General features: G+C 45.0%; 1 long non-coding RNA gene across 1 annotated transcript; it reads right to left on the minus strand.

Annotated features, from left to right (window-relative positions):
• Positions 1–7,044: 7,044 nt before the first annotated feature.
• On the minus strand, positions 7,045–11,571 carry LOC127584716 (uncharacterized). Its single transcript, XR_007958425.1, has 3 exons — positions 11,404–11,571; positions 8,434–8,496; positions 7,045–7,237 (listed from the first exon to the last, which is right to left on the minus strand). It is a non-coding gene; the product is annotated as an uncharacterized LOC127584716 (long non-coding RNA).
• Positions 11,572–20,103: the final 8,532 nt, after the last annotated feature.

A 20,103-nucleotide genomic window follows, 5' to 3' on the forward strand; every position in this document is an offset into this window, starting at 1 on the left:
TAGGATGATGTGTACAAGTCTACTGGTCAATTATGTACCTTCAGGTCTAATACAATGTGGAATGAGGTTCCCTACACTCTGTCAACCATGTGCTTCATCTCCAACTTTGGAGAAGTGCCCCAGTTTAAGTAACCTTTTGAATTATTGAATTACTTCATCCAGAAACTGAAGCTGGGCTAAGTTCACAACATGATATAGAAACTGCACTCCACAGGTTAGTCCTAGAGTACCACACAATAGCTGGCGAATGGACATAAGGTACAGATCAACCCTGAGCTAATTAAGTGTTGGAACAGAATTAAAGGTCTCCTGTTCCTATGAATCCCGAAACGAAGACAGTATCAGGAACCAGTGAGGACAAGAGCTGTGAACTGAAATAAGTACAGAAAACACTGGGAATACTCAACAGGTTAGGCGGCATCTGTGGAGTAAGAAACAGAGTTAAACTTTGCACAGAACCAAAAAAAGTTAGGAAAGGAACAGGGAAAGAGAGAATAAAGCGAATGTCTGTGATAAGATGGCAACCAAGAGAGACAGTGAGAGTTAATGTTACAGCTGGATGAGCTTTAATTAGAACGGCCCATTTCTGATACAAACTGGAAAGGTTGGATATCTGACGTTGTTGAATTCAATGTCGAGTTCTGAGGACTATAATGTGCCTTGCCGGAAGATGAGATGCTGTTCCTCGAACTATATTGGGCTTCCTTGGAACAGTGGTAGAGACGAAAGACAGAGAGGACAGAGTGGTAGTGGGATGGAGGGTTAAGAACAGTAAACTAACCTGTCACTAATATCTAAAGAAATACTGCCTGGCTGTGCAGTGTTCACACATCTTTTTTCTTTGAAACCCACCTGCACAGTCAAAGTAAAAAGAAAATTGCAAGATCCTGCCTCATAGATTTGAGTTTAAGAATGTTACAGAGAAAAAAAATCGCTATGTTAGAGTTAATCTTGGCTTTGAGAAAACCCTTTGACTTGAAAGACTTCTGACTAACCTAAGGTTCATGGAAATCCAAGGTGGAATATGGAATTTGGTTAAGAAACAGTAACACTTCAGCCAAACAAGTGGTGTTGAAAAATGGAAACCTGTTTCCTTGGATGTCTGCTGCTGAAGGTACCTTACCATTAATCCAGCTTATAGATCCTTTCTGTGGCTGTTTCTCTTGTCAAAGTTCTCATGAATTATATGGTTTTCAAGGGAGTGGACGCTGGGCCTTGTGGTTTTGAATGCACCATTTGAATGCAATTCTGCTGCCATGCTGCAGGGTGGGTTTGCAAAGGACAGTGTGATGGAACTTTGCATATGCCCTCCCCAAGCTTTGCAAAATGTTTCCAGGACCGTCAGGGCTTTGTAAGTGGTGGCGAAAGTTGTAGCTCTGAGTTTTAAATGTGTCTTCTTCAAGGCATTAAGTGATCCCTCTCCCACACCTTCAGTTGTTTCATGGAGGTAAAGTGAACATCACCAGCAGATTCACACCCTCCTTCAAATAACAATCCAAACACACGCTGTTCCAAGAATCAGGTAATAACTGAAAACATCGCCACAACTCAGCGACAATAGAAAAAGGCAAATCGCGCCTCCGATTTCACTTCCAAAGAGACTCAGTTGAAAAAAAAAGCAGAAAGTTTATCAGAATCAGGTTTATTATCACTGACTTTTATGTCATGAAATCTGTTGTTTTGTGGCAGCAGTACAGTGCAAGACATAAAATTAATATAAATTACAGAATAAATAAATAGTGCAAAACAAAAAGGGAGAAAGAGGTCGTGTTCATGGGTTCGTGGACTGGTTAAGCTGGAGTAAAATCTTGGACAGGCCACACTTGGAAAGTGATCAGTTCCCTCCTACATGATCACGAAAAGGCATTGGAGAAGGTGCAAGTACAAAAGTGATTTACAAGGATGAGACCAGCAGGGAAAGGTTGTGGTTTTTAATCTCTCTGAGTGAGAACAGCAGGAGTGCACTGATGGGTCCTTGAGAAGAGGTAAGAGTTAGATCAACCGGGTGAGGAGGAGCACTTTCCACTAGCGGGTGAGACCAGAGCCATGGACGGAATTAGGGGATCTTCATTGATAAGTCCAATAGGAATTCAGAGAAACTCGCTTAATGAGACTGGTTGGAAAACAAAGGGTGGTTGAGCACATATTCGTGGCAAACATGATTGAGGATGGAAGATGGTTGAGAGGGTGAGCAGAGGATTGCATGGAGCTTGGCCACTTTAAGCCAAGTGGCCTGGGTCTCTGCTAAACAGACTATGTGACTCCATGTCCATCCTTTACCTGACTCTCCTACTCATCTCCACAGAACTTCCTGAGCTTTGTTTTTTACATCCAACCTCTCTTCAACCTGTAAAATGTCACAAAATTAAATGTATGCAGCCAACCCCAAGGCTGGTAAGACATTGTTTATTTATTAGGGCCGGGGCTTTCATGGATTTATAATGGGATGCACCATTTGTACTTAGTAGAGCCCTCTGCTTCCAACAGGGTGGCATGATGGTGCAGCAGGCAGAGGTACTGCCTCACAGATCCAGTGACCCAGGTTCAATCCTGACTTCAGGTGCTGTCTGTGTGCGGTTTGAAAGTTCTCCCTGTGACTGTGTGGGTTTCCTCAGGATGCTCCGGTTTCCTTCCAAGTCGCAAAGACGTGCTGATTGGTCGGTTAATTGGCCGCTGTAATTGCCCCTGGTGTAGGTGTGTAGTAGGAGAATCAGGGAACAGGGGATGGGCATGTGTGAGAGACTAGGTTACAAGACAATTAGTGGGGAACAGGATTGATGCGATTGCTCTAAAGGCTTTGATGGGCTGAAGAAAGATGAAATCCCAATTCATATCACCAGGAGCAGGACTGCTCTTTCATAGTTATTAGTAGCTCCCCCCATTAGCATCTCCACCCATTCAAGTGTGTGCAGACGGGCTCCAACCACTGAGGTGGAGGTGTTGGATGCCTGTATGTTTGGGACATGTCTGCAGTCATTCAGAGTTTAAATGCCAGCATGTTGTGGGACCTCCTGCTCATCTCCTACTGCAAAGCTGTGACTGCATGAAACTGTGAGTCGCCGCTCCTGGTTACTGATGGTTGAAGCTACACTGTCAAAGGCATTGTGTTGCTGCGGTGCAACCTCTTGTACCTGCGCTGTCTCATTTGAACCCATTTCTTTGTCTATTCATTCTAGCCCTCTGCAGTCACTTCTAATGCCCAGGCCAACCAGCATCCATATATCTATCTGGGGATCACACATACAATCTAAATGTGTTTGGGTCACTGTGAGAGTCTCCGTCCAATATGAAGCCTCTCCAGCTTGTCTGTGTTTGCAGAGAGCAGGAACCAGCCCTATGGGGCTACACCCACTTACAATGTTACTCTGCACTTGTACCTGTCTCCAGAGTTATCTGTATATGTGCATCCAAAGGTACCTGCAGCAGCACCTGTGAATAATTGTGTGCACCGTGAATATATTTATAACTAAAAGTGCACATACATGTATTTAGGTGACAGTATATATTTGTATGGGCACACACATTTGTGTGTACAGTGTGCATATTTCTGTATACCCCTATAATTGTGTGTGCCTGTGTTCAGTAATACGTCAGTTCAAATGGGTTTACATATTCATGTCCATGTGTACATGTGTACATGTGCACGTGTGTTCTATATTGTGTTTATTTCAGTGCCGGCATCCCTGTGCACATTTATGTACATCTATTTGAATGCTTGTGTTCACTTGTTCATGTCAATGTGCATACACCATGGACGTTTATGTGTTTGTGGACAAATATGCATCTTAGCCTAGCATGCTGAGTGCCAAGGAGTATGTAACAACCCAAAGTATTGCGCTATCCTGAGTAATGGACAAAGGAATAGCGTTTTTCCCATCAGCACTTCCCACCGTATCTGTGCCAAGCAATCCATAATACGTTCAGTGAGCAAACTTCCAGTAACAACACAGAGGTAGTTACACAAATATCAGGTCAACACTTGCACAATGTACTATGTTAATATTTAAACCCGCCTCTTTACCCGTACTGCTCTAGCAGTAATCCTAATTCTTTCACCACCCCTAAAACCTTTACTTAAAAATTCACATTATTAAGCTAAATGGACCCCACTCCCAAATGATTAAGTTAGGTTATTTGCCATTCAAACTAATAAAAATTAATTAACTACTGCCTCAGGCTAACTTAAATAAATTAGCCAATGAAACTAAGTCTCCTTTGTCTATCAGCAAAGATTAATCTCCACTCCCAGTTCTGCAGCAGTCAAATACAAACATAATACTATTTTGAATCAGTGGGGAAAAAGGGTAACTGACAACAGTTTCTGCTTCAGCCAAGCAGTCACATAAACACACACAACACACACATTCTCTCTCCCTCTCACAATATTGAAGTCATATTGACTTCAGAAAGGGGAAGAGGGGAGACCAGGTGCCAGTTCTCATTGGTGGGTCAGAGGTGAAGGGAGTTAGCAGCTTCAAATTCCTGGGCATTATTACCTGTCCTGGGCCCAGCACATGGATGCAATCATGAAGAAGGCACGCCAACGTCTCCACTTTCTTAGAAGCTTACAGAGATTTGGCATGTCACCAAATACGCTAACCTCTACAGACGCACTGTTGAAAGTACTCTGACTGGTTACATCATGGCCTGGTACAGCAATTCCAACAACAGAACACAAGAGGCTGCAGGGAGTTGTGGACACAGTCTGGTTTATCACGGGCACAGACCTCTCCACCATTGAAAGCATCGCAACTACAATCAGGCAGGAGGTACAGAAGCCTGAAGTCCCACACCACCAGGTTCAGGAACAGCTACTTTCTTACAACCATCAAGTTCTTGAACTGAGCTGCACAACCCTAACCCTACCTCAGCGATGGAACACTACAGACCACCTCTTACACATTTTTTTGCACTAATGTCTTGTTTTGGACGGTCTTTGTCCTCACTATCTCATATAATTTACGTATAATTTATGTTTTGTGTGTTGTCTGAATCTCTATGCCTGCGATGCTGCTGCAAGCAAGTTTTTCATTGTACCTGTACCTCACTGTACTTGTGCATATGACAATAAACTTGATTTGACTTCACTTGACTCACACCCATACACACGTATTTTTAAACTCTTCTTCTCAGGTAGTCCCTGACGATCTGAGTTGACTTGCTTCCACTCCAATTCTGTGAGACCTGAGGTGATTGATGAGGCCACTGTGGGAACTGCAGACTCCTCTACAGATGAGGCTGGAGGTGCCTCATAGAATGGCTGGTTTGTGGAGTGGTGCACTTCTTCCATTGCTTACGCAGGCCTTCTGTGTGCTCTCGGTGCATGGACTCGAGATGCTCAATACCATCGCAAGTACTCCTTCACCACTCTGAGCAGTCATGGGCCAGAGGTTCCCAGGAGCCAGGGGGGTGTTGAATTTTCTCAGGGAGGCTTTGACCACATCCTTGGATCTTGTCCTCTCTCCATCTGGTAACCTCTTCCATGACAGAGCTCAGAATAGAATGGCAGTTTTGAGAGGCTAGTGTTAGGCATGAAAACATAGGAACAGAAGTAAGCAGGAACAGTGTTAGACCACCCCACCTCTCAAGCTGCCCTGACAGTTAACGTGGTCATGGCTGATCTGCCCCAGGTCTCACCTCCTCTTCTGTGCCAGTTCTCCATACCTTCTTGCTACTCCCAATGAGCCAGCCTCCACAACCCTCCCAGGTAAAGAATTCCAGAGATACACAAGGAGACTTTACAAGGAGAAGTTTAAATAACCAGCCTCTAATCTGTTCCAGGTTCCCTCACTAGTGGAAACATCTCTGCATCTACTCTCTCCTGCCTTAACAGGATGTTTCAATAAGATCACCCTTCATTCTTCGAAACTCCAAAGAATATATATGGATCTAATTTCTTTAACCGCTCGAGATGGGACAACTTTTTGTCCTAAGAATTAACCTCATGAATTTCTTTTAAACAACACGGTCTGTTCATCATAGTTGACAGAGAGTAACCAGGACCTTGTGTTGGGGCTGTTGGCCTGGTGAGGATGCTAATGTTCCTTCACTTACCTTCCAGTGAATTTGAAGGACAAGTTTTTTTACACAGAGAACGGTGGGTGCCTGGAGTGCGCTGCCAGGGGTGGTGGTGGAAGGAGATACGATAGTGGCATTCAAGAGGCTTTTAGACAGGCACATGAACATGCAGGGAATGGAGGGATGTGGATCATGTGAAGGCAGAAGGGATTAGTTTAATTTGGCATCATGTTCAGCACAGATATAGTGGGCCGAAGGGCCTTTTTCTTGCTGCACTGTCTGTGCTCCATGTTTATGGAGCCAGTGCCGCTGGTATCTTTCCAGTGAGTCGAGGTGCAGACTATAGGTAGCCCAGGTCTCAGAAGCACATCGGAGAGAAGCGGTCGTTGCTGCCCAGTAGGCCATGAGTTTTGTGCCAGGACAGACCTCATGATATTCAAATACCCTTTTCCTCAGTTGACCAAAGGCAGTGCACTGGTGCATTGAAGACTTTGGTGAATTTCACCGTTGATGTCAACCGAGAGGTAGCTTCTCAATTATGGGAAAGATCTGTGAACCTTTATTGTCAGAGGGCAGTGTAGTGGAAACCTTCATCTAGTGGATTTTGAATGCAAGGCCACACACACACACACACACACACACACACACACACACACACACACACACACACACACACACACACACACACACACACACACACCATACCCATGCCACACACATACATACACACACACACACCAGGCGCACACTCATGAATGCTTATACAGGCTCAACCATACATGTATGATCTCACATACACATACGCTTATCGCACACAGTTTCAATGAAACACATATATAGACTAACAAACATATAACAGTCACACACACACACACACACACACATACACACACACACATAAATGATGTGTGCATAAAGGTAGCATAACTGTAACAGATGCTACAAAAATACAAGTAAATTAGCTAGCAGCATTACAATAAGTGGCTATAAAATCAATGCATGGTTGTGTAAAAGCTGAACAGTGAGTTATTTTAACGAGACATTTTATTCAGTTAAAGGGACAAATTTCTTTCCAAACATGAGCCTTGCAGATAAACTGCAAAGATGAACTTCCAGTTGGAGATGACAGATCACTTTCCGAAACCAGGTACGCTTTTGGCCGCATTGTTAACCACATTGGTCCCTGCTTTTTTCAAAGCGTCAGCACCCTGATCAATAGCTGAAAGAACAAATTCACATAATCAATCAAATGTACTTTTTTATTGTCCACTTAATGGTCACTATTGCATTTGGCACAGGAGCAGTTCATCTCAGCACAGCATGTCAGCGTTACACTGCTCCAATCTAAACTGTTCTTTCAACAGCAGTTCCAATTCAGGGGAATCAGAATCCCAGAATTAACATACTGGAGAACTCTCAGATTGTCTCAAAGTCCCTGGTAATTTACAAGAAGCCGGGGAAAGCCTGGTCTGGGTCTCCACCTCCTGGGGCAGTGGGAAAACCCTGGGCTACGTTGCCAGTTGCCTCTCACTGAGCATCCTACATATTTGAGAAGCAGTAGGGTTGGAAACCTCCCCAGTGCTGTAAGTGCAGGAAACATTGCAGTGAAGTATTGTTCGCAATAGGCAGCTGAGAATTCTCGGAATTTGCCTCAGTCATTAAATGGCAATGTAAATGGAGGTTGTTATTGTCACTGTTGGAGTCTGTGCCCAGAAGATCTCAGGATCAGCTGAATACAAATGTTCCTGAGCACAAATCATCTTCAGCCAATATAAATGCATTCTGAGTGCCAGTGGAAGAGGAAATGGTTGCAATTCATTCCTGAAATTCCTGAGGCTGCCGGCCTCAACTACAGTGGGATCTGGGTGGGGCAGGACAAACAGGGGTGTTGATCATAGATGAGCAGCCCTCTTCCTGAGGGCTCAGGACCGGGAGAGGTAACACTGCTCCTCCTTTAAGGGGGCAAGTAGGGAAGCTTTGGAAGGATGAAGGTGGGAAAGTAAACTGAATAAGGTAAGAGGTATAACCTGTACCATTTCAGCACATTTTCTGTTTAAAGGGGAAATGTAAAAGACAATGTTCAGAGTGGGAGAGGCAGCGGTTGATGGTCCGTTATTCCATCTGATGCCTGTGGAGAGACAAAATTTGATTCTGGTCCTTTCACCCGACTGACATACGTTAAGAAGTCTCTGATCCAAAGTTTGCTCTGCAAGGGGAGGATATACCAAAAGCAAGTCCCGACTGGGAAACCATGGCTCATCTCCTCAGAACTGGCGTGGAGCCAGGTCCCTGTGGGTCTTTGCTGCAGAAGGTGCCTATTGTAAGAAGACAGTGAGTGCTGGAGGGGACTGAGCCATGAAAACACTTTCAGCAAAACAAGCAGCACAAGAAAAGGGAGGAGAGGTTCGTCTGTACCCTGCTCGATGACCTGCTGCACCTGGCCAGTGGTCTGCTTCGCTGCTCCCTCCGCTTGTTTCCCTGCAGGTAGAAATGGACACTCAGCAATTCAGGCAGTCACTGCTGATTGCCCACCCCGGACCCTTCACTCTAATCGCCTACATCAGAAATCTTCTCTCTAACCAACCCTACTATAATCCACACCCTTCTCCCTGACTCACTGCAATCACACCCTTCACTAGTAGATTCCACACACTCCCCTCCAACGCCCTCCGACAAACCCACACCTTCCCCTCCAAAGCCCTCCCCTCCAACGCCCTCCGACAAACCCCACACCCTCCCCTCCAACACACTCCCCTCCAACACCCTCCGACAAACCCCACACCCTCCCCTCCCACACCCTCCCCTCCAACGCCCTCCCCTCCAACACACTCCCCTCCAACGCCCTCCGACAAACCCCACACCCTCCCCTCCAACACACTCCCCTCCAACACCCTCCGACAAACCCCACACCCTCCCCTCCCACACCCTCCCCTCCAACGCCCTCCCCTCCAACACACTCCCCTCCAACGCCCTCCGACAAACCCCACACCCTCCCCTCCAACACACTCCCCTCCAACGCCCTCCCCTCCAACACACTCCCCTCCAACACCCTCCGACAAACCCCACACCCTCCCCTCCCACACCCTCCCCTCCAACGCCCTCCCCTCCAACACACTCCCCTCCAACGCCCTCCGACAAACCCCACACCCTCCCCTCCAACACACTCCCCTCCAACGCCCTCCCCTCCAACACACTCCCCTCCAACACCCTCCGACAAACCCCACACCCTCCCCTCCCACACCCTCCCCTCCCACACCCTCCCCTCCAATGCCCTCCCCTCCAACACACTCCCCTCCAACACCCTCCGACAAACCCACACCTTCCCCTCCAACACACTCCCCTCCAACACACTCCCCTCCAACACCCTCCGACAAACCCCACACCCTCCCCTCCAATGCCCTCCCCTCCAACGCCCTCCGACAAACCCCACACCCTCCCCTCCAATGCCCTCCCCTCCAACAGCCTGCAACAAACCCCACACCTTTCTATCTCTGATACTCAGATATACATCTTACTCCTAAATCTAATACATTGATATACATCAAAGCCTCTTACTCCAATACTCTGTAATATCCCATCACTGCTGGCTTTATTTGTCTAATTTACCTGCACCTCAACTCAAGAACATTCACTTAGAGAAACATCTGTTTTGCAGTATTTTATGTAGATCGGACCCCTCGATCTAACACACTTTCACGTAGTCCACACCTCTTGCATGACACACACTTCACCACAACTCACCCTTGCCAGAACACATTTATTTATCACACATCTCTAATAAGTTAGCCTGCCACAGTCTGCCATAACCCACCGGTAACATTAATCTATTTTGCATCTCTCAAGACAATAATAAATTCTCATTCTTGTCAGTGAAACATGGTAATGTTCTTTACGTGCAATGTAAAAGTCCTCTACAGACAACTCATGGCAAAATATTGAGCTAAAAGGATTTGAATGATTATATAATTCAGATGATGTAATACAAGTAATAGAGAAAGTGTCAATTTAGTGTTTCCGAGTTTGAGTTACTGGAAATTGTTGCTACAATACTTGAAACCTACAAATAATATCTTCAGATTATGCTGTCCTTTGTAGCTTTCATATATTTGACAATGTAATATGTTATAAGAACACAAGAAAATAGGAGCAGGAGTAGGCCACTCGGTCCCTCAAGCCTGGCCCACCATTCCATATGATCATGGCTGATTTGCCCTTTCTCCCCTTCTGTACCATTTCCCCACAGCCCTTGATTCCCCAATTATTTAAAATTTATCTGCTTCTTCTTTAAGTATCTCCAATGATCCAGCCTTCACAGCCCTGTGGGCAGAGAATTCAGAGGTTTACCACCCTCAGCCAGAAGACGTTTCTATGCACCTCAATTTTAAATGACCACACCCAATCTTGTAACTGTGCCCCCTCGCTCGAGGCTCTCCCTCTAATGGAAACATGCTGACATCTACCCTGTCGTGCTCCCTCAGGATCTTATATGTTTCAATAGGATCATCCCCTGTTCTTCCAAACTCCAAAGAATATAGAGCTAATTTCTTTAGCTGCTCCTGATGAGACAATCCTCTCATCCCAGGAATTAGCTGATTGAATAGCTATTAAACTGCCTCCACATATATCTTTTCTCAAGTACGGGACCAAAACATTACCCCGGGTGCGGCCTCACCAGCGCCCTGTCCAATTGTAACAATACCTCTCTACTTCTAAACTCCAACCCTCTTGCAATAAAGGCTAACGTGCCCATCTGCCTTCCTAACCACTCGCTGCACCTACCTGCTACCTTCTTGCAATTCGTGCACAAGAACACTTAGATCCCTTCGACTTTGCACATTTGCAGCCTTTCTCCATTTAGATAATGATCCGCCATTAGCTCCTTCTTACCAAGTGCATGAGCTCACACTTTCCCCCATTAAACTACGTTTGCCAAGTTCTTGCCCACTTATTCAACCCATCTATATATGCCCTGTTGCAGAGTCCAGATACCCTCATTGCAAGGTACCCTGCCACCTATTTCATTCTTGATACAGCAATGTATTGGTAAATATATGTTTTAGCTCCTTGTTTAACAGGTCATTATTAAGTCATTTGCAATATCCCATAACCAGAACACAGTGTAGTTTTCAGCATTTTGTAATGGATTTGATGAACTAAATATGTAGAAATTAGCAGTATCTCAATACCAGATTATCATAAGAACATACACAAGCTTAAGGTAAAAAAGATGCAATAATCAGTAAGCTTTTAATTCTTCTCAACTTGTCCGTATCAACCTATTACAGGAAACGTTCTTACTAAAGATCAAACATAGGATTTTTCAGGTGTACAAATTCAAAGAAGGCACAGAACAAGGAAACATTAATTTCTGTACAGATTAATTACCTTTCTCATTCGCTGCCTTTGCTGTGTCGGATGCGAACTGGTTGAACTGATCCATGCTTTTAACCAAGGTGTGGTTGGTGAAACCAAATGGCAACAACGATCACAACTGCAAAGCAAACAGATTTGGCTGCGCTGGGATCGTGCACCAGACCTTAAGGGAGCTGACAAGCTCCACCCAGGATTTCTGTGTCATACAGGTTTCTGTCCGTGGACTCTTGCTTGTTAGCTAGGAGCAAAATACCTGGTAGCAAGAATTGGTTGCACGGAGAGGGGAGGAGCTGGACAGGGAGCGACAGAAATGAACAAATTATTCCCTCAGGTTACAGAGGATCAAAGCAGAGGATGCAAATTGTAGCTTGTACAGGTGCATAATAAAAAAGGGGGAAAACATGTGAGCAAATGCTAGCATTTACTTACACTTGAAAAGGCAGCAGTGAGGTCTCGCCTCTTGAACTACAGCAGTCTGCTCGCTGTAGCTATTCCCAAGGTGCTGTCGGATAGGACGTTTATTTGTCAACAATAAACAAAGAAGGAATAATGGCATCCATCCGAGTCAATATGGAGCAAGCCTTGGATGGAACCTTGGTCAAGGTAAGCCCAGGTGTCAGCTGGGTGATAGCAATCAGAGGCACTGCTGAACAAGCCTTGAAAATGCATCTTACAATACATCCTGTGAATCAGATAAATTGCAACCATGGTGCATTGGTGGTGGAGGAGTGAATGCATGGGTGGTGTTGGGATGCCAATCAAGTGCGTTGCTTGTCCTGGATGGTACTGAGCTTCTTGTCTGTGGTTGTTACCGAGAGAGTGATGCTTCCTGAAGGCACTGGGTCAATGGGACCTCCTGTTCAGAACCCTTCTCACCACCCTGCAGAAGCTGGTGATGATCCTGGCCTTATTTCCTTCTCCCAGTGGAATTTAATCCTGATAAGTGTGGCACCTTGGGTGAACCAGTACTGTAAGGGTAGAACATACACAGGGAGTATCGAGGAGAAGGACCTCTGTGTACAAGTCCAAGAAGTCCCGAAGGTGACAGCACAGGTAGATAATGTGGTGAAGAAAGCTTATGGGATTCTTGCTTTCATTAGCCAGGGCATAGAATATAAGACCACGGAGGTTATGGTACAACTTTATCAAACATTGGTTAAGCCACAGCTGGAGCGCTGTGTACAGAACTGGTTGCCACACAAGAGGAAGGACATAATTGCACTGGAGATGTTTCAGAGGGTCCACAGTTGCCTGGGATGGAATGATTCTATTATGAGGAGAGACTGGATAGGCTGGGTTTGTTTTCCCTGGAGCGGAAGAGGCTGAGGCGGGGACCTGACAGACGGATACAAAGTTATGTGGGACGAACGTAGGGCAGATAGTGGGAAACCTTTCCCCATAACAGAGATATCTGAAACTACAGGGCATAAGTTTAGGGTAAGGGGTGAAAGGTTTAGAGAGGGTTGGGGAAGAACATTTTCACCCAGAAAGTGGTTGGAATCTGGAACGCACTGCCTGAGGGGGCAGTGGAGGCAGAGACTCTCACACATTTAAGAAGGACTAGATGATCGACAGTGGATAAGGTCGGCCATTGGACCTATGTCTAGGCTGTATGACTCTATGACTATGACCCTGCTTGTTATATCCTCAAAGGATTCCAACTAACTTATCAAACATAATTTTCCTTTCATAAAGCTATGTTGATTTGATTTGGTTGTATTAAGCTTTTCTAAATGACCTGCTGTTTCTTCCTCGATTAGAGACTCCAGCATCTTACCAACCACAGATGTTGAGCTGATTGGCCTATATAGACATAAAACACAGAACAGTATCCTCCGGGGCCTGCTGCTGTGCCAACCACGGTGCCAAATGAAATTAATCCCACCTGCCGGCACATGATCCCTATCCCTCGATTCCCTGCATGTCTGTGGGCCTCCTAAACACCACGATCATGTCTGCTTCGACCACCTTCCCTGTGGCCCATTCCAGGTACCCACCACTCGCTGTCTTGCCCTCCACATCTCCCTTAAACTTACCCCCCTCTACCAATGGGAAAAACACTTTGACTGTCGACCTTACGTATGCTTCTCATAATTTTATAAACTTCTATCAGGTCTCCCCTCAACCTCTGATGCTACAGAGAAAACAATCCAAGTTTGTCCAACCTCTCCTTAAACCTAATACTCTCTAATCCATGCAATGTCCTGGTGAACCTCTTCTGCACCCTCTCCAAAGCCTCTACATCCTTCCTGTAATGGGGCAACCAGAATGGCACACAATACTCCAAATGCAGCCTAACAAAACTTTTATACAAATGCAACATCACTTCCTGACTCTTATACTCAATGCCCTGACCAATTTAGGCAACCATGCCATATGCCTTCTTTACCACCCTATCTACTTGTGTTGGCACTTTTTGGGAGCTATGGACTTGGACACCAAGATCCCTCTGTACAGCAATGCTCCAAAGGATCCTACCATTTACTGTATACTTTCCCCTTACATTTGACCTCCAAGGTACAATACCTCACACTTGCCCAGATTAAACTCCATCTCCCATTTCTCTGCCCATTTCTGTAACTGATCTAAATCCTGCTGTATCCTTTGACAACCATATTCACTATCCACAAGTCCATTTTTTGTGTTATCTGCAAACTTACTAATCAACCCATCTATATTTTCATCCATCATTGATATATATCACAAACAACAGAGGCCCCAGCAACGATGCCTGTGGAACAAGACTGGTGAGAGTCAGAATAACACCCTTCCGCCACTACCCTCTGTCTTCTACGGCCAAGCCAATTTTGAATCCAATCTACCAAGTCGCCATGGATCCCAGGCATCTTAATCATCTGGATCAGCCTATCATGAGGGGCCTTGTTAAATGCCTTACTATAGTTTTGTCTTTGCAGTTTTTCAGTCCACTGGTACCTTCCTGAAGCTCAGTGAGTTTTAGAAAACTTTCAACCAATGGCTCTACTATTTCTGCTGCCATCTGGGTAACACTGCTTGCCTCCACCCTGCCTCAGCTCATCTTTTCTCTTATTCGTTCAAGGGATGTGGGCTTTGCAGGCTGAGTCAGCATTTAGTTGCCCTTCACTAGTTGCCCTTGAGAAGGTGGTGGTGAGCTGCCTTCTTGCACCACAGCAGTCCTTGAGGTGTGGGTGTACCCACAGTGCTGTTAGGGATGGAGTTCCAGGATCTTGACCCAGCTACGGTGAAGGAACGGCGATATATTTCCAGGTCAGGATGGCGTGTGGCTTGAAGGGCAACTTCTAGGGGGTGGTGTTCCCTGAGCTTCTGCTGCCCTTGTCCTTCCAGCTGGTAGAGGTGGTTGGTTTGGAAGGTGCTAAGGAGTCTTGGTGAGTTGCTGCAGAGCATCCTGCAGATGGTACAAACTGCTGCTACCAAGTGTCAGTGGTGGAGTGAGTGAATGGTTGTGGATCGGGTGCCTATCAAATGAGCTGCTAATGTCCTGTACAGTGATGAGCTTCTTGAGTGTTGTTGAAGCTGCACTCATCCAGGCAGGTGGAGAGTGTTCCACCACAGCTCCTGACCTGAGCCTTGCAGATGGTAGACAGGCTTTAGGGAGTTAGGAGCTGAGTTAGAGGTGAGTTACTTGCTGCAGGATTTCTAGCCTCTGATCTTCTCCTGCCATGAGTCAGTCTCTCCAGTAAAGGTACAGGACCGGTGGGTCGAATTGTATGTACAACACTTTCAATGATCTCTTTATAAAATAGTGCTTTCCATCATGTGTGTGCTTCCTACGACTTTGTTGATTTTCTTGTGACTTTGAACAATTAGCTGCCCCGTGATTTTGGTCCAAACCTTCTGTGGCAGAACCTTAGTCCTAACCATGAGAAAGTTCTGCTCGGGATCCACAGAAGCTGCACTTTGAGGGAGAGGAGACCTTTGGTGTTGTTGAGAAGGTCCTGGTTCTTTGTAGGAGTCCATCTGGACACATAGAACATATAAGCACAGTAAAGGCCCTTCAGCCCACATATTATCCTGCTCTATCCAACCCTTCCCTCCCACATAGCCGCCCATTTCTCTATCATTCATGTGTCTATCTAAGAGTCTCAGAAATGTTCCTAATGTATCTACCCCCACAACCTCTGCTGGGAGTGCATTCCACACACCCACCACTCTCTGTGTAAAAAACTTACCCCTGACATCCCCCTTATATCTTCCTCCAATCACCTTAAAATTATGTCCCCTCATGTTAGCCATTGTCGCCCTGGGAAAAAGTCTCTGTCCATTCAGTCTATGCCTCTCATCATCTTGTACACCTCTATCAAGTCACCTCTCATCCTCCTTCTCTCCAAAGAGAAAAGTCCTAGCTCACTCAACCTATCCTCATAAGGATGCTCTCCAATCCAGGCAGCATCCTGGTAAATCTCCTCTGCACCCTCTCTAAAGCTTCCACATCCTTCCTATAATGAGGCGACCAGAACTGAACACAATCCTCCAAGTGTGGTCTAACCAAGTTCTATAGAGCTGCAACATCACCTCATGGCTCTTGAACTCAATACCCTGAGTAATGAAGGCCAACGCTCCATACGCCTTCTTAACAACCCTATCGACCTGCGTGGCAACCTTGAGGGATCTATAGACGTGGACCCCAAGATCCCTCTGTTCCTCCACACTGCTAAGAGTCCTGCCATTAACCTTGTATTCTGCCTTCGAATTCGATCTCCTGAAGCGTTTCACTTCACACTTATCCGGGTTGAACTCCATCAGCCACTTCTCAGCCCAGGTCTGCATTCTATCAATATCCTGTTGTAACCTACAGCAACCTTCTACACTATCCACAACACCACCAACCACGAATGTGTTCAATAGCTGCCCGCACTCAAGGGTAGTCAGCAGTGCTGGCGTATCCCAGTGCCACAGATGACTCATTGAAAGCACGATGGCGCAGTTAGTAGAACCGCTGCCTCAAGTGCCAGTGTCCCAGCTTCAGTCCTGACCACTGGTGCTGTCTGCGTGGAGTTTGCACATTCTCCCTGTGTCCACATGGGTTTCCTCTGGGTGCTTTGGTTTGATCCCACATCTCAAAGACATGTGGAGTCGGTGGGTTAATTGGCCACTATAAGTTGCCCCTAGAGTGTAGATGAGTGGTAGATTCTAGAAGATATAGGAACCTGAGGGCACATACCACCAGACTCAAGGACAGCTTCTATCCTACTGTGATAAGACTATTGAACGGTTCCCTTATACAATGAGATGGACTCTTGACCTCACAATCTACCTTGTTATGACCTTACACCTTATTGTCTACCTGCACTGCACTTCACTGTAGCTGTGACACTTTACTCTGTACTCTGTTATTGTTTTTACCTGTACTACCTCAATGCAATCTGTACTAGCTCAATGTGTCACACTGTGTCTGCACTCTGTACGAACTGTATGCAAGAAGAGTTTTTCACTGTACCTCAGGACAAGTAACAATAAAAACCAATACCAAAACCAAACTCCTGGGAATGTGGGGAGAATAAAATGGGATCAGTATAGGATTGGTGTAAATGGGTGGTTGATGGGCATCAGGAACGTCAGGGTGTTGCAAGGACTCACTGTCTCCGTGCTGTGTGACTCTGACTCCAAAATGGATGGACTAATTTCTTTGTGAAGATGGTGTCTGGGTGACCTTGTTGATGCAGCAGTGAGCACTCAGGGGACAGCCCAAGATCTGCTGTCACCACTTTGGTTGGATTTTGGGGCTGGAGAGGTGAAAAGATGACCTTTACCTTGAAATAGAAAGGAGTCTCATCACAGGGACAGGACTGAAGGTCTTGATGCACAATGTCATGCATCTCAGTGACAACTTTGGAAAATCTGAGCTTGTGAATGCATTGTGAATCTTCAGAGAGGCCCAGGTAGGAAGTGGTCAGAATCAGATTTATTACCACTGACATGAGGTGAAATTTGTTTTGCGGCAGCAGTACAGTGCAAGACATAAAAATTACTATAAGTTACAGAAATAAATAAATAGTGCAAAAAAAAATCGAATAACGAGGTTGTGTTCATGGACTGTTCAGAAATCTGATGGCAGAGGGGAAGAAGCTGTTCCTGAATCTGAGTTCGGGTCTTTCAAGTCTCACTGAAGGCTCTTCACTAATGGACTTCTTGTCTGAAGGCCCCCGACTCCCTGAGTAACCAGTTGTACCCATAATGGTGCATTCAGTAACACAGAGGTGTCGGTCTTGTCACTATTGTGGCACCAGTGGTCTAAGCAGCTCAACAGCCAAACGTGGAAAAAGCATTGACTTGTTAACTGGGGCACAACCTGCGGACCTTAGGAAGTGTCACAGCAATGTTCAGTCACCTGTGAAGTTGTCTAGTTAGGTCTCCTAATGCCAGGAAAGTGTCACTTCCAATAGAGAGAAAAACAAACGATCATGCAGTGATCCAAATTCAAATGAGACTGCTCTACGACACATGTAGTGTGGAGCTTGCAGCTTCACTTTATGTAGGCATGGGTGGGACTAGGCAGCACGCAAACAATGACATGATGCCCTGAGGCTGTGACGAGTTATCTCATGACGATCTCATGTGTATTGTGCTCAGAAGAGTGCTAACCAATCTCATGACTGGTGCACCTACTGTGAAAATGCTCATAAGCACGACTTACTCCCAGTGAAACCAAATTTTGCAATTTGCTCAGAATAGGCACAAATGGATCCTGGCATCAGGAGAGGTAACTGACAACTCTACAACTGACCTGCACACTGCTCAGACACTTTCCAAGGTCTGCAGATTGTGTTCCAGCTAACATGGTGATGTTTTTCTCTCCCCCCCACCCCCCACATTTGGCTGTTGAGATACTTAGTGAGAGATTGACGCATTGTGACGCCTGTCACAATGTGTAAGCCTATCAGCAAGGAATGGTACACTGCAGTGTCCCTGTGGAACACCCACCTCAAATCCGGCCACCTACAGAAATTTGTCTCTGTCGTACATTTGATTCATAATTGCGCAGTCACTAGTAGTACAAACTCAATGTCTACAAAGGAACTAATCTCTGTGAAGAGATGACAATGAAAAAAGATTCAAAGATGTGCCCAAAGCTTCCTTAAAGAAATCTAACAACCACACTGACTCTTAGAAACCTCTGGCTCATACTGCTCAAAGTGAAGGAGCAGCATTCAGGATGTCATGAAGAGCTTCTCCCATCGGGCAAAAACCTGAAAGCACATACCACCAGGCTCAAAGACAGCTTCTATCCTGCTGTTATGAGACTATTGAATGGTTCCTTAGTATGATAAGATGGACTCATGACCTCACAACTGACCTCATTATGACGTTGCACCTTTTTCTTCCTTTCTTTTGTTTCTTTTTCAATCTTTTTATTAGTTTTCAAATTAATACAGATTGATATATAGCATCAATGTTTGTACATGTAATACAAAGAGATCAGGATAACAATCATGGCATAGATAATCATAAAGAACAATAAAATATAAAAAAATCTGTAGATCCAACGATCTCTTAGTAAATGAATATAATATAAAAGAAAGGAAAAAAAAGATTTATTATATAAATTTTAAAAAAACCCAAATCAATAAGAAAAATTGTAAAAAATATAAACTAAACTAAACAAAAAAAACTTTTTTTTAAAAAAACAAAAAAGAGGAAAAAAAACTGGGCTAAAATTTCTCAGTAGAAACAGAGCAATATTATGTCGTCAACTCCGTTCCTCCAAGTTGGAAAGTTATTGAAAGGGGATCTACATCATGTGAAAATATTGAATAAATGGACTCCAAATATCTTCAAATTTAAGTGAAGGATCAACAGTACCACTCCTAATTTTTTCCAAGTTTAAACATGATATAGTTTGAGAAAACCATTGAAGTAGTAGGGGGGATTGGATCCTTCCATTTAAGCAAAATGGATCATTTGGCCATTAATGTAACAAAGGCAATCATACGGTTAGCGGAAGCAGGTAAATGGCCAGACTCTATCCTTGGTAATCCAAAAATTGCAGTGATAGGGTGAGGTTGTAAATCAATCTTCAATACGTTTGAAATAATGTTAAAAATGTCTTTCCAATATTTTTCCAGGAGAGGACAGGACCAAAACATATGTGTCAAAGAAGCCACATTCGATTTACATCTATCACATATAGGATTTATATGGTTATAAAAATGAGCTAACATCTTTGGACATATGGGTCCTGTGGACTACCTTAAACTGTATCAACGAGTGTCTGGGACACATTGAAGATGTATTAACTAAATGAAGAATTTTCTTCCAAGTATCTACATTGCACCTTATTGTCTGCCTGCACTGCACCTTCTCTGTAACTGTAACACTTTACTCTACATTCTGTTATTGTTTTACCTTGTACTACCTCAGTGCGCTGTGCAATGAATTGATCTGTATGGACAGTATGCAAGACAAGCTTCTCACTGTACCTCAGTACACAATAATAAACCAATTCCAATCTCGAGGCTATGCATCAGTAGCATTCAGAAGCCCTGCTTAAGTGGTGGGAGCGGAACACATCACACCCAATCCCCACCCTGCCAAGCATCTCCAGCCCCATCTGTGACAGATGAGCGGATCCCACCATCTCACAACCCACAAAACAGCAGAAGCAAGTCGTCCTCAGTCCTGAGGGACCGCCTGAGAAAAAGGTGGTACCCATTTGGGGAATGGTGCATTGGAGTGCCTGTCAGTTTGTGAGACCCAGTGAGGGAATGGTATATT

The sequence above is a fragment of the Pristis pectinata genome, chromosome 30, assembly GCF_009764475.1.
Source record: "Pristis pectinata isolate sPriPec2 chromosome 30, sPriPec2.1.pri, whole genome shotgun sequence".
NCBI lineage: Eukaryota > Metazoa > Chordata > Chondrichthyes > Rhinopristiformes > Pristidae > Pristis > Pristis pectinata.